Source organism: Jaculus jaculus, chromosome 8 (assembly GCF_020740685.1).
Source record: "Jaculus jaculus isolate mJacJac1 chromosome 8, mJacJac1.mat.Y.cur, whole genome shotgun sequence".
Classification (NCBI taxonomy): Eukaryota; Metazoa; Chordata; class Mammalia; order Rodentia; family Dipodidae; genus Jaculus; species Jaculus jaculus.
Window position 1 is genome coordinate 18,201,165 of NC_059109.1, and position 15,156 is coordinate 18,216,320.

General features: G+C 44.2%; 1 protein-coding gene across 6 annotated transcripts in view; it reads left to right on the forward strand.

The window, feature by feature from the left end:
- Adgrf5 (adhesion G protein-coupled receptor F5) overlaps positions 1-15,156 on the forward strand; it is a 131,049-nt gene that overhangs the window by 35,535 nt on the left and 80,358 nt on the right. For 4 of the 6 annotated variants that reach the window (XM_045156541.1, XM_045156542.1, XM_045156538.1 and 1 more), the window contains exon 1: positions 472-724. The exons of the other annotated variants lie outside the window; for them this stretch is intronic. The gene's annotated coding sequence lies outside the window, so the exon portion shown is untranslated. Of the gene's footprint in view, positions 1-471; positions 725-15,156 lie in introns of those variants that run through there. 6 annotated transcript variants of the gene reach the window in all.

Sequence of the window (15,156 nt, forward strand, 5' to 3'; positions counted from 1 at the left end):
GCTGGCACTGCCAGAAGCAGGGGACTCATGGGTAATTTTACTGTTCCTTAGGCTATGTGTGTACAGGGTCGTCTTTGGATAGTTTAAATCAGGCGCCCCTCACCACCCATTGCCTCTAAACTCATTTTTGGTTTGTGCTGGTTTCATTTTATTTTATTTTATTTTATTTTATTTTATTTTATTTTATTTTATTTTATTTTATTTTATTTTATTTTATTTTATTTTATTTTATTTTATTTTATTTTATTTTATTTTATTTTATTTTATTTTATTTTTCTGATTATTTTCCCCTTTGGAAAAAGGAAGGCAAGAACAAGAGGCATTGCCCAAACAAGTCTGTCCACTTGGTGGAGAGGTTTTCTGATAAGAGGTCCTGAAGGACTTCCCATGGGCGTGAGGGAAATTGCACGCGCCATCCGGGGAAGAGGACCAGGAAATCGCTTTTTGTTTTTCAAACCTCAGCGAGGCTCTCCGGGATGGCTGCGTGAGGCTCGAGGATCCGAGCGGAGGAGGCTCCCGGGAGAGTAAGCTTGGGCAGGAGATCATCGGCCAGGCCTGCTGACACTTCGCAATGAGGCTGACTCTGCCCTCTCTCCACCGGGCCTGAGGACCCCCAGGAAGCCGGGGGCCCAATGGCCCCATAGTGGAAAAACCAAGGAGCGTCTAGGCGTCTGCACAGGGCAGGAGCTGTCCAGGCGACAACAGAGCTGGACAAGTGACACAGGTATTTCTCCTCTTGTGGATTCTCTTTGTCTTGTAGCAGGACCTCTGGAGAGTGTAGTCATGTTAACACATCGGCGACAGCTTCCATGTGGTGTTCTCTTAGCCTGGCTTTCTTTTGTGTAGCTATGTGTGTTGAGAGGGCAACTTAGGACTATCAAGAACGTGGGGCTCCTGAAAGTGGAAGTGAAGCCCTCTCTGTGCTGTGTGGTCGCAGTTTGGGATGTTGCTATTAGTCAACTAGCTGGGGCCTTTTAGGGTGTTCTGCTTAATAGAGATTTATTTGCTTTTCTTTTAAATGCATACTCCCATTCTATCAGAACCAGAGCATCATGTGCTAGAGACCGGGAGAAAGGGGCAGGCTGTTCTTGAGTAGCTGGAGAAGCCAGAACCTTCTCTCCGCACATAGTCCTTGGGAGGGAGGTACAGGAGACCTCCTGCCCACAGCTGGGGGCAAAGGAGCTGTGTGCTGCTCAGCAGAAGTGCCTGGGCTTAGGAGCCCGGCAGGCTTGTTCTGAATGTTCTAGAAAGGTGAAATGGCTCTGTGATGTGTGGCTTAGCGGTTGAACGCTTGCCTGTGAAGCCTAAGGACCCTGGTTCAAGGCTCGATTCCCCAGGACCCAGGTTAGCCAGATGCACAAGGGGGCACATGCATCTGGAGTTCATTTGCAATGGCTAGAAGCCCTGGCGCGCCCATTTTCCTCTCTCTTTCTCTCTGCCTCTTTCTCTCTCTGTCTGTCATTCTCAAATAAATAAATAAAAATTAAAAAAATAATAAAACCAAACCAAACAAAATATAACTATTAGTCCGGGTATGGTGGCGCATGCCTTTAATCCCAGTACTCACCATGAGTTCAAGGCCACCCTGAGACTACATAGTTAATTCCAGTCAGCCTGAGCTAGAGTAAGAAAATATCTCAGGAAAAAAAGAAAGAAAGAAAGAAAGAAAGAAAGAAAGAGAGAGGAAAAGAAAAGAAAAGAAAGAAAAACTCTAACCCTTAATAGTTTTCAAGAACTCTCAATCTTTCTCCCTTCCTCCAAGAGCCCTTTAAATACTTTGCTGTGGTGCTGGTTAAAGGTGTATTTTCTATTCTTCCAAGCTCTTACTACAAGGCAGGTACAGGATTCCAGCCAATTCCTAGGCCAACCGTTAACACGTTCCTCTCGGTGGGGAGATGAAGTGGCATATGGGAAATGTATGCGGCTCTTTTAAAGCTTTGCAAAGCATGACAGAATTTTCCTCACTTTTGCCCACACTGGTTTTGGCATTCATAATTAATCTTTTCCCAAGGATGGAGCTCTAGATTTGACAATTAGTGGTTTGGGCTTTTCTGTTGAAGGTCATCAAAGTTTGGCTTGCTCTGAACATGGAAATGAGAATAAAAAAGAAAAAGATGTTAACTAGATTGTTTGATTGGTTGATCAATAGATAAACTGTCTGGCCTGGAGAAGACTGGGTGGATAGAAGAGATTCCCTTTTTTATTTGATGGATCCATTTTCTATATATTTTAGTCTTCTGGGTTTTTTTACATAAAAAAGTGACTGTCTCTGTATCTTCCCTATATATTTACAGTATTTTTAAAATATTCTGTGTGTTTATTTGAGAGAGAGAGAGATTGGGAGGGAGAGAGAATGGGCATGCCAAGACCTCTAGCCACCACAAAGAATGAACTTCAGAACCCTGTGCATCTGGCTTTATGTTGCCACTGGAGAATTGAACCCTGGTCCTTAGACTATGTAAACAAACACCTTAACAGCTGAGCCACCTCTTGAGCCCCTATCTACCTACATTATTAAGAGATAAGTGAGTAAGGAAAAGAAGTCACCGTGAACAAGTCCATAGGTATCTTGGAGCTAGGCTTCAGAGTAAGGTACAAGTAAGAAATGTGAAACCTAAGTGTCATGAGTGACAAATCTCTGTCAGTTGCCCTATTGTATTTTTTTGTTTTCCATTTCCAAGATTCCTCCATCCCCAATGAGAGGGGCACTTGGTGCTGCTGGTTTTGAGAGTCTGTAAAAGAGCATCCTAGCTGGGTGTAGTGGCGCACACCTTTAATCCCAGCACTAGGGAGGCAAAGGTAGGTGGATCACAGTGAGTTTGAGGTCACCCTGAGACTATATAGTAAATTTCAGGTCAGCCTGAGCTATAGCATGACCATACCACCAAAATCCAGAATTTTTTTCTTTTGTTGCCTACTTTGGTCTTGTTGCCAGACCCGTGGCTAATAGGATAAATCATTCAACTACTGCATTGTCCTAGTGATGGCAACAATGCCAACATTTCACATGCTGATCCTATGGGGCTTAATGACATCTCAGAAGAGGCATACCTGTCACACCTAATTTTGGGTAGCAAGGCTGATCCGTGCCCTGTAAACCAAGTTCAGCCTTTTGTATTTAATCCAACTTCTTTGTTCTTAAAACATGTCCATATCTCTCCAATAACCATGCTATAGATGAAGAATGCATCTTATTCTTGTTTTATAGAATATAAAAAATGAGAAGCAGTTCATTTTTTTATAGAATGTAAAAATGAAGCTGGGCTGGAGATGGCTTAGTGGTTAAGGTGCTTGCCTGTGAAGCCTCTGGACCCAGGTTCGAATCCCCAGTATCCACATAAGCCAGGTGCACATGGTGGTGCATGCTTCTGGAGTTCTTTGCAGTGGCTAAACGGCTTGGTGCACCCATTTTTTCTCTCTCTCTATATATGCACCTCTCTTTATCTAGCCCCCCCCCAAATAATTTTTTAAAAAGAAGCTAAATTATATGCTTGGCTCATACAATGAATCTTTTGGGGCACAGAGATGAGGAAACCCAGATCACTTTTCAGTTTCTCTGCCCCATTTTTGTTGTTGACATGTAGAGAAGAGTTACAGCTAATAGAGACTAAATGTTTGCCTGGATTATGTGAGCTTTGCAGTACCATGGTTGGATGTCTTGATGAAGCTCCAAACTATTGCCTGGTTTGGATATTTGCTGACTTGAATACCCACTGCTCACTGCCGTCACCCCAGGAGCTTCACAAAAAGCAAAGCGATGTCCAGGCACTGCTGGAGTCACTGTATCAGCGTCTCCAGAGGGAGAAGGAGCCCGCACATGACTTTGGGTGTGGTTTCTGTTGCGTGCTTCCATCTCCAAGGTGGTTCCATTATAAGGCTGAGATCGAGAACCGCCAAGTCCTAGCTGCAAGTTGAGAAGGAGAAACGTTCCTTGTTCATGATTCTGAAAGGTTACGGCCAGCGACTGTGAGCGTCCAGGGTCAGGATGCTGGATGCTTCCGTTCTTCAGAGGGACTGGCACTTCTGCAGGCAAGAATGACTCCCGCTCCCTTCGCAGTGGCCTCAGCTTTACAGCCTAAACTGGAACAAGCCCACCCAGTTCACAGCAGACCCATCAGCTCCTGCTACGTGGAGGTTTTACGATGTCTGATGAGACGTTCTGGGTAAACAGGATGTACTCTTGTCAAGTCAGATGACTGCAGGCTCTTAAGATTTACTTACGTTGCGTCATAATCCTGAGAAAAAGCGGGGGGGGGGGAGAATTAAATATCTGATCTCTACTTTCTGAATCAAGCTACATATGAGACAAAAATTCAAGCTAGTTTCTTTATCGTAAAAGAAATGTCACCAAAACATTTTTGCTCTGATAATTCTCTCTTTCTTTCTTTGGTTTTTTTGAGGTAGTGGATCATTCTATCCCAGGCTGAACTGGAATTCACTATGTAGTCTCAAGGTGGCCTCGAACTCATGGCGAGCCCCTTACCTCTGCCTCTTGAGTGCTGGGATTAAAGGTGTGTGCCACCATGCCTGGCTTCTCATCTTTCTCTCTTTCTTTTGATTTTGTTTGAGGTAGGGTCTCACTCTAGCTCAGGCTGACCTGGAATTCACTATGGAGTCTCAGTGTGGCCTCTACTTCTCAGCGATCCTCCTACCTCTGCCTCCTGAGTGCTGGGATTAAAGGCACACCCAGTTTCTCATATTTCTTGATAGTGTTTAGTTACTCTAGCTCACCATCCATGTGATATTTGCCTGTCTTAGACAGAGGAACTCTTGCGCGTTGGTCTCAGCTTTCCCAGTACCTGTGAGTTTTGCTTCTGAGAAGGCTCTCTATGCAGTTTGCTCACTCAAATGAGCGCGTTCTCTGGGGCCTCACCATAAACTCAAGAGTCACTTGTCAGCACTGCATTTCTGTTCACATGGACCCAGATCATGATCATCAAAAATCCCAGAATTCTGCCTAGTGCCTAAAAGATAATCATTACAGTGAAACATTAAAATCAAAAATCATAGCCTGGTAGAATTATCTATGCTGGGAAGGCTATGTGCTGTGGGATTACAAATGCAGGGAATCTTATCCTGAAATTAGCCTGGACTCCGGACGTGAAGGGGCAAGCATGGAGAATTTTAGCCACATTAATATTTATTGAGTGCTCACTTACTGAGTGCCTTATAAAGATTTCTATCATCAGCCTGGCATGGTGGTGCCCACCTGTGTTCCTAGTACTTGGGAGGCTGAGGTAGAAGGAATGTCACTCACTACAGAGTGAATTACAGGTCAGCTTGGGCTAGGGTGGGACCCTGCCTTAGGGGAAAAAAAAATTACTCTTTATTTGTACTAATCCTCGGCCTCAGGTGTTGTTATCTTTATTTTATGGGTAGATAGATAGACAATGGTTAAGCAAAGTGCCAAAATCAAAAAGCAAGCATAAAGTAGGCTGGGACTGTAGAGATGGCTCAGCAGTTAAAGGTGCTTGCTTCCAAAGCCCGAGAGTCTGGGTTTGTTTCCTCAGTACCCATGCAAAGCCAGATGCACAAAGTGGCTCATGCATCTGGAGTTCTTTTGCAGTGGCTAGGGGCTCTGGTGCACCCATTCTCTCTCTTTCTCTCTTGCTCTGCTTGCAAATAAATAATTAAAACAATAGTCCGAGAGGAAGCTGAGCGGTAGCGGTCCATTTAACCAATGCCCACTGTTAAGACTTCTGGCATATTTTGTTAAGGAGTTACAATAAAAAAGCTTGTGAGAGGGCTGGAAGGATGGCTTAGCAGTTAAGGTGCTTGCCTGCAAATCCAAAGGACCCAGGTTCAACTCCCCAGCACCCAGGTTAGCCAGATGCACAAGGGGCGCATATGTCTGGAGTTTGTTTGCAGTGGCTGGAAGCTCTGGCACACCCATTCTCTCTCTCTCCCTTTCTCTCTGACTCTAATAAATAAATAAAATAAAAAATAAAAAGCTTGTGAGGGCTGGGGAGATGTCTCAGCAGTCAAGGCACTTGCTTGCAGTCTGATGGCCAGGGTTTGGTTCCCTAGTACTCACGTAAGCCAGATGCACAGAGTAGAACATGCATTTGTATTTCGTTTGCAGTGGCAAGAGGCCCTGGCATGCCCATTCCCCACCCCCTTACTTGCAAATAAATAAATAAAATATTTTTTAAAAAATCCTTATGAGGACTGGGGAGATGGCTTACTGGCTAAAGGCACCCAGTACCCATGTAAAGTAAGGTGCACAACAGAGCACATGTGTCTGGAGTTCGTTTGTAGTAGCAACAGGCCCCGCATGCACATTCTCTCTCATTCTTCCTCTGTCTCTTTCTCTCTCCTTGCAAATAAATAACATAAAATAATAAAATAAAAGATTGTGAGTGGATCTATTTTATACCTAAATATCATGGAGAAAAATTTTGCCAAGCTTGTATCTCATGAGGTTGTGGCAAATTAGGTAAATTAGCCTGAGTACCATCTGTAGGGCATCTGAGAATGTCTGAGGTACTTGAATAAGATATGGTTTTGGTCTAGGGGAAAGGATGTTCTAGGCAAATTTTCGACTTGCTATTGTGTGGTCAGGAAGGAGAAGAGAGGGGCCACTCAGAGGGTGAAGCCATGCCAAAGTAACACGCAAGCCCAGGGAAGAACCAGAAGCTCCGAGAGTGTTTTATCCATCACGTGGTTGAATTGGTGGCTCCTACCCTACCCAGCTTCTCGTGTCCAAGAACACCCACCTGAAGGGCGGCTCACCTGAGCATCTCAAACCTGAAGCCAGTGGCAAACAGACAGGTTGGGGGCAATGACATGGGGGATGACAGGTCTCTTTGCAGATGAGCCAAATTCAGACCCCAGTGGAAAATTGTTTATTTATAATAGACTTGGAGATATGTGCTTAGTATTGAAAAGAGGCCAGAGTAGAACTAAAGCCTGGAGAATTCTCCCGTAAGAGATGATCTAAACTGTGGAAGTGGACAGACATGCGTCCTAAGAGAAAGGGGGTCAAGAGAGAAGAACCAAGATGGGTGTTTGGTAGGTACATAGAATCATAGGAGGAGGAGGAGGGGAAGGAGGAAGAGAGGAGCAGAGGGAAGAGGGGCAGGAGAGGCCCAGAGGAGGTGACAGGCGCAGGGTTCCTCTAATGAGGAATTTTGTTTGAATTCATCATTTTATAGGGCTGGAGAGGGCCCCGCGGTTAAGTCTTTCGCTTACAAAGCCTAAGGACCCAGGTTCGATTCTCCAGTACCCACGTAAAGCCAGATGCACAAGGTGATGCATGTGTCTGGAGTTCATTTGCAGTGGCTAGAGGCCCTGGTACACCCATTCTTTCCTCTCTCTTTCTCCTTCTGTCTCAGAAATACATACATACATACATACATACATACATACATACATACATACATACATACTTTGTACAATGAACTCCAAATTCATATGGTCCATCCAAGGGCTTGATGAAGGGATGCAGTTGTTGCTGCTGAGTGAGAAAGCAAGGCTGACAGTGGTGAGGAAGTTCAGAACAGAGCATAGACGAAGACTTGGAGCAGCAAAGGCTTCTAAGGGTATTGCATTTTCAGAGAAAAATTAAATAATACTTTATTCTCCTCCATTTTGAGTAGCACACTTCTTTTTTTTTTCTTGGTTTTTCAAGGTAGGGTCTCACTCTGGCCCAGGCTGACCTGGAATTCACTCTGTAGTCTCACGGTGTTCTTCCTTCCTCTGCCTCCCGAGGGTTGGAATTAAAGGTGTGTGCCACCATGCCCAGCTTACACTTCTTTTTTTTTTTTTTTAATTGTTTATTTATTTATTTGAGAGCAACAGACAGAGAGAGAAAGAGGCAAACAGACAGAGAGAGAGAATGGGCGCGCCAGGGCCTCCAGCCACTGTAAACGAACTCCAGATGCATTGCGCCCCCTTGTGCATCTGGCTAATGTGGGTCCTGGGTAGTTGAGCCTCGAACCGGGGTCCTTAGGCTTCACAGGCAAGCGCTTAACCGCTAAACCATCTCTCCAGCCCAAGCTTACACTTCTTATTATTAAACTTCAACAGAAATTTCTAAAAGGGGCTGGAGAAATGGCTTAGCATTTGAGGAGCTGGCCTGCAAAACCAAAGGACCCAGGTTCAATTCCCCAGGACCCACATAAGCCAGATGCACAAAGTGCTGTAGGTATCTGGAGTTTGCTTGCAGTGGCTACGGACCCTGGCACACCCAGTCTCTCTCTCTTTCTCGCTATCTTGCTTTCTCTCTGTCTCTCTCTCCCTCTCATAAATAAAAAATGAATGCTTAAAAATTTTCTAAAAGGTGAAATTTGAGAGAAGACATGGCTGAGGTGAGCCTTGAAACATCTGAGAGAAAGAGAGAGAGAAGGGGGTCCAGGAAGCAACCACAAAAGGCTGGGATCGTCCTTCAGACTATTAACATATTGGCATATTTTCAACTATGTGATTAACAACTTTTGGCTCAAGCCACAAAAGTGTTTCTAGTTCTCTACTATTGCCTGGGCCACACAGCTTCACCCATAGAGCTCCCCACAATCCAGCAATGGAATGATTAATATCTGGCCCAGCAGGGGACCCTATGTGGCTACACAATGAGATGGCTCAAAACTGTTTTGGGGCACACTCTCCTATTGCTATGGTCCGTCTGTTGTTGGCCAGGAGGTTGATATCCACCTTATGCTCATCTCATCATGTTCCCCTGCCATCATGGAACTTCCCCTCAAGTCTGTCAGCCAAAACAAACCCCTTTTTCCCAAAAGCTGCTCTTGGTCAGGTGATTTCTACCAGCAATGTGAACTTGACTGCAACAGTAAAGTTGGTACCAAGGAGTGGTATCTTTTGCTGCTAGACATCTGACTGTGTGGCTTTGGCCTTTTGGAGCTGATTTTTAAGAGGAATGTGGAAGGATTTGAAACCTTGGCCTACAAGATGCCTTGCAGTGCTGTAAGTACAGCTTGATGGACTATTCTGGTCAGAGTTGCGAGACTCGAATGCAGTAAGAACTATGGACTGTGATATTTAGCTTATGAGGGTGAGAAAGCTTTGCTTGGACTGGGTTAGAAGCAGTTTGTGTGAGAGGCTTATTGTCATGCTTGTGTCCTGAGAACTTGTGCAGGGTTGCAGTGTGTAGAAACAGACTGGTGTGTGCAGATGGATATGGCACAGAAAATAATGAAATCTCTGGGCCAAAACTTCTACCTTTTTCTGCTGCAATTGTATGAGAGATTACAACCTTGTGATTGGGCCAGCTGACCTGCACTGGGGCTACAGGAAGAATGTAGACTCTTTTGAAGGGGTCTTCATGCTGAAGGTGTGTCCTGTTCTTCAAAGTTTGCTTTATCCCCCTGCCCCCATTAACAAATTGGCACCCTGCTTTGTATTGTGGAGTATGAGAAATGCAAGAAAGAGAGGGTCATTGAATTTGCAACAAGGTCTTTGAAAGAGAAAGACAGATAGAGGGAGAGAGAGAGAGAATGGGCGCGCCAGGGCTTCCAGCCTCTGCAAACGAACTCCAGATGCGTGCGCCCCCTTGTGCATCTGGCTAACGTGGGACCTGGGGAACCGAGCCTCGAACTGGGGTTCTTAGGCTTCACAGGCAAGCGCTTAACCGCTAAGCCATCTCTCCAGCCCTGCAACAAGGTCTTGTGTTTTGAAAATGGCCATGGGCAGTGTGAAGCAGGTTTGCTGGATGCCTGCATGGAGACCTGATGGATCAGTGAGGATAAAACACTGGGTTGCAGTGGAATCCCAGTGGAGATGCTGGGACCACAACATGGCTGCCTAGAAGATCTACCTGCCCCGATGGATGAAGCTTTCTAGGACTGAGCAGCCTAGCTGGAGGGGTGGAATTGGAACTCCAGAGACTAGTAGCTGGTTAGAATTATCGGACTTGAAGACTTGTCAATGACTAGAGTTATTGGACTTGTAACTACAGAGTTTGATGTTTGCCCTGTTTACATCTTGTATTGGTTCAATATTTCTTTGCTATGTCCCTCCCCCGTCCCCCAAAACCCCACAAAACTGTTTTGGTCAGTCCATCATTATCATCATCATCTGACTACCATTTAAATTTAGCTACCATTATTTAAACAGGAATTTAATAGGGAACCCCAGAATTGTGAAGCTTCAACTCACTCTCAAGCTTTCTCCATCAGCCCTGCAGGCAATCCTGGGGGCTGCCCCTGTCAGTAGTTGGAATGCTGCCTGGTATTGTTTTGCCTGAAGCGGGGAAAGCCCTTCACAAGACACAGGGACCTGAGAGATAGACTAGATAAGAGTGGAGCTGGGAACTTGATGTTTTCATACAGATGATAATCTCTGCTTAAAGGTTAAAATCCTCCAAGGCAAGAAGGATAAAAGGTTATCAAGGCTTACCACATGTGCAGGGTGTTTTGGAAAACTAGACCCCATTGTGTACAAATAAATGTCTCTCTGTAATCTGATAGTCCTGAGCTACAGGGACACAATGCTACTGTAGGGTCTGATTTCAAGGCAGAGGAAAATGAAATAGAAAAAAAAAAAGTTCTTCAATAGAATCTTTTAATTGGCATTGTGTTTCGTGTTTCTGTTGAATAAATATTTAGCTTGTAATTCTGCATGTGCAATGAATGAGTCATCCAATTAAGTCAGGTCAGCAAAGATAAGTCTTATCGCCTCTGTAGTCATAAATACAGATCTGTTGAAAGCAGGCCCTCAAAGTCACACTTGAAAGTTGGTTTTATTTTTTTGTGTATGCCTGCGATGTGCATGCATGAGCATATGCGTGCTTAAATGTGTGCGGGGGCACTTATGTGTACAAGTGTGTGGAGACCAGAGATTGACCTTGGGTGACTTCCTTAGTCACTCTCTACCTTATTTATTTATTTATTTATTTTGAGTCAGGGTCTCTCAGTGAACCCTCTCACTGATTGGGCTAAGATTAGCTACCAATAAATCATGGCAACCTCCTGTGTCTGCCTCCTCCGTATCCCCGGTATTGGGATTACAGGCATGTGCAAGCGCACCTGGCTTCTACATGAGTGTTAGGGATCTCACACTTGCATGGCAAGCACCTTACCAACTAACTTTACTAACTAATCTCCAACCCCATGCTTGAGGAATTTTAAACTGTACTTCTATAGCTCATGAGGGAAGTTATGTATTATCTGCATGCAATTCTTTTAAAAAATATTTATTTATTTGAGAGAGAGGAAGAAAGAGAGAGTGAGAAAGAGGCAGATACATAGAGAGCATGGGCCCACCAGAGCCTCTAGCCACTAAAACAAACTCCAGGTGCATTTGGTACCTTAACAGTGAAGCCATTTCTCTAGCCCTTCTTTTTATGGGAACCCTAGCTCTCATGAAGGGGGGCATGCAAGAGTATCTTTTTGCTTGTGTGTATTTGTACACTGCTAAAGATTAAAACCTCGGGGGGGGTGGGGTCTTGCATTTTAGACAACTGGTCTACCATTGAGCCGCATTCCTAGAGCAAAGAGTAATGATCCCAGCAAAACTTGAAATGGCTGCCTTCTGGAAATGTGTTACCACCATCCATCACCCACCATCACCAAAGTGGAGAGAAACTCCACTTTGAATTATTCTCTCTCTTTCATGAGAATCTTGTGTGTATATTGTTTTCAGTCTTAACCTCTATTTTGATATGTTCAATAAAATAAATTCCTAAACTTAGTTTGTACCCTAGGATAGGGAGGTAAAGAACATAAGGAGACAGGCTCTTGACTTCTTCTGAGGGTCCATTAGCATGTCTAGTCAGCCAGCCCCAGACCAAGGTTGACTAATAGGCAAGGCTCCCCTGGATACTATCCTAGCATGCAATATCATTCCTTCCTTCTGCATGTCTCACCCCATACTTCGCCACTACTTTCTTTTAGTGTTCTAGGCCCCCTGGCTAATTTACAGATCCTTAAAAGTAATGGGCTTTATGTCACCTCAGGCTCTCTTCCTCTCTTCCTTCCAACCCCTCCTTTTACTTTTTCTGTTTTAAAAGTTAACTGGTGCACGCCTTTAATCCCAGCACTCTGGAGGCAGAGGTAGGAGGATCGCCGTGAGTTCAAGGTCACCCTGAGACTCCACAGTGAATTCCAGGTCAGCCTGGGCTACAGTAAGACCCCACCTCGCAAAACCAAAAAAAAAAAGTTAACTGCAATTTATACTTCAGGTTTGGCTTAATTCAACACTTCCCCTGGGCCACTTTGCACAGTCTCAAGTCTAGGTCATCATATCTTCTGTATAACTAGCTCTGCAAGTTTAGCACTCTGGTTTAAAAAGGTACTATAGGAGCTGGAGAGATGGCTTAGTCTTTAAGGCCTGTGAAGCCTAAGGATCCAGGTTCTGTTCCCCAGTACCCATGTAAGCCATTTGCACCAGGTGGCCCATGCGTCTGGGGTTTGTTTGCAGTGGCTAGAGGCTCTGGAGTGCCCATTCTCTCCCTCTCTCTCTTTTTCATTGCCTCTTTTCTCTCTCTTAAATAAATAAATAAAACTTTTTAAAAAGCACTACAGAATTAGACTTCTTACTTTGAAGTTCGTGCTCAAGAAAGTTATTGAGCTACTCTGTGGTTTCCTTAGCTTGACTTCATACTATTAATTAGGAAGCCTACTAGAAACTCTTCAAAATCAAATGATTTAATATCGCCAAAGGTCAGCATAGTGCCTGGTGCCTAGCAAGTGCTCAAGAAGTGTTAGTATTAAGATTAGTCGCCTCAGCAGCACTCTGATAGCCATTGCTAGACAATGGCTTGAGTAATTGATTCTTTAATAATGTCATATATTCTATTAAACTTCAGGCTGTATGGAGACAGGGCCCATTGTCGTATTTACTGCCACTTCCCTGCCTAGTGGAACACCTGCCATTTGTCAGAACTTAATAAATGTTTGCCCACTGAATGAGTATATAAATTAATAAACCAGTGAGGGATTCATGGAACATCTACCACAGTACCTATCATACAGGCAGGAAGGCCCACGGTCTCCCTAGTGTGTGTAGGTGTTCAGAGGACAAGGGACTATTTATAGCTGCACACACAAAGGGACCTGCAGCAGCCTCTTCCTGGATCCCAGGGATGGGTAGACTTTGAATATGCTGTGCTCCCTGGCTCATGGACCTGGAGATTAATGACCAAATAAATGACAGAGTATTTTAGGTTTGCCAAACTCTTAAAAATAGTTTGAGGGCTGGTGGTTAAGGCTGCATTGCCTAACCACCCAGGTTTGATTCCCCAGTACCCATATAAAGCCAGGTCCACACAGTGGTGCATGCATCTGGAGTTTGTTGGCAATGGCAGAAGCTCCAAAACACCCATTCTCTCAATCTCTCTCTCTCTCTGTGTCTCTCTCCACTCTCCTTGCAAATAAATATATAAATTATTTATTTATTTATTTTGGTTTCCAAGGTAGGGTCTCACTCTAATCCAGGCTGACCTGGAATTCACTGTGTATTCTCAGGCTGGCCTTGAACTCACAGTGATCCTCTTACCTCTGCCTCCCGAGTGCTGGGATCAAAGGTGTGCACCACCATGCCCAGCTCTCTAAAATATTTTTAAAAAATACTTTAACAATTAATGTCCCTTTCCACCCCTGTAGTTAACTCTCAAAGATTGGTCTTTATTTGTCCTTTTTTCTTGAGCATGAACCCTGGAAAATCTCTTGCATTACTGTATGTTCCAAAAAGCTTGGGGCTGGAGATTGCTCAGTAGTTAAGGCACTTGACTACAGAGCCTAATGACCCAGGTTCAATTCCCCAGTACCCAAGTAAAGCTAGATATACAAAGTAGTACATGAGTCTGGAGCTTGTTTTCAGTGGCTGGAGGTCCTGGCATGCCCATTATCTCTCTCCTTGCAAATAAATAAAATAAAATAAAAGCTTCAGTAGTAAAAATATGATGGATGTTTATTAACCACATTAATTCTTAAAAGTAAAACCAGGTGATGGGGGGTGTCTTGAGTACCAACAGAAATGATTGCCTTTGTTTTGTGAGTACTGAGGCATTGAGCAGGAAAGGATGGAGAAGAAGGGCGCTTTAAGAAAATGCATCTTGAATCCAGATCGAGATGGGACAGAAGCAAAAGATGGCAGCTCTTCTTGTTGCCATGGTGCCAGGCTGGGAAAGCCTGGACTGGGTAGTCCATCAGAGGTGGGGTGAAAGCAATGCAAGAGGTTGTTATGATGTGACTCAGAAGTTAACCGGGTTGCAATCAACTTGAAATACCTGTAAAGAATTATAGACTCAGAACAGTCACAGGACTGAAAGAGCTGACTTTTATACCTCATCTATGAAATCATTGAGTTCTGTCAAATCTGTGTGTTTGCTAATAAGAAAATTCAGGCTCAGAGAGATGAAGCGCCTTGTTTCATATTGCATAGCTAAACTAGTGGCAAAGTGAGGCCAGGACTCGCATTTTCCATTAACGATTGTTGCTTTCTCACTAAGAACATCCAAGAGTTCACACAATTTCCTTTGTGCTCGTTTTTTATGGTAGTCACCATAGAATTATGAAAGCCTCAGTCAGTCCTTGTGGGATACTGTGGGGACGGTGCCCCAGACTACTTTTACCCACTCTGTGGCTCTTATGATCCCCCCATTCCCTCTTCCTCTACGTTCCCTGAGCCATGGCAGGCCTGTTGGCATTCTGATTTAGTGTTGAGCTCTCTGTGGCTTCTTGATTTCTGCTTTGATAGGTTTTGATTGATCACCATGTCCATCGCCATCGCCCTAGAGCTGGTATTCATGTCGATGCTTCCTTTGCCATTTCTCCTGGGACCTGGCAGATGGGGTAGAGGTGGCATGTCTCATGGCGCACAGTTGGCTATCTTTTTGTCTTTTCAGTGGATCTTGATTCTCCTCCATTTTCTCTGCTTTCTGTAAAACAAAACAGGTTCTTCAACCAAGAGCGACAGCAGCTTGGTTTAAAGGGGATATGAAAAGTTATTTGAGAGACCTTTTGGTCACACAATTTCTTTTTCTTTTCTTTCCTTCTTATCCTCTCTCTCTCTCTCTCTCTCTCTCTCTCTCTCTCTTTTACAACTTCTTATGCCCAGTGGAATAATTGCTTGGTTTACAATTTTGCCACTATCACCTATCAGCACTCTGACCATGAACTAATCACATTTCCATTCCTCTACTGTAATTTAGTGGTCACATAGGATCATCAAGAAAGTTAAGTGACATAGTTTTGTTTT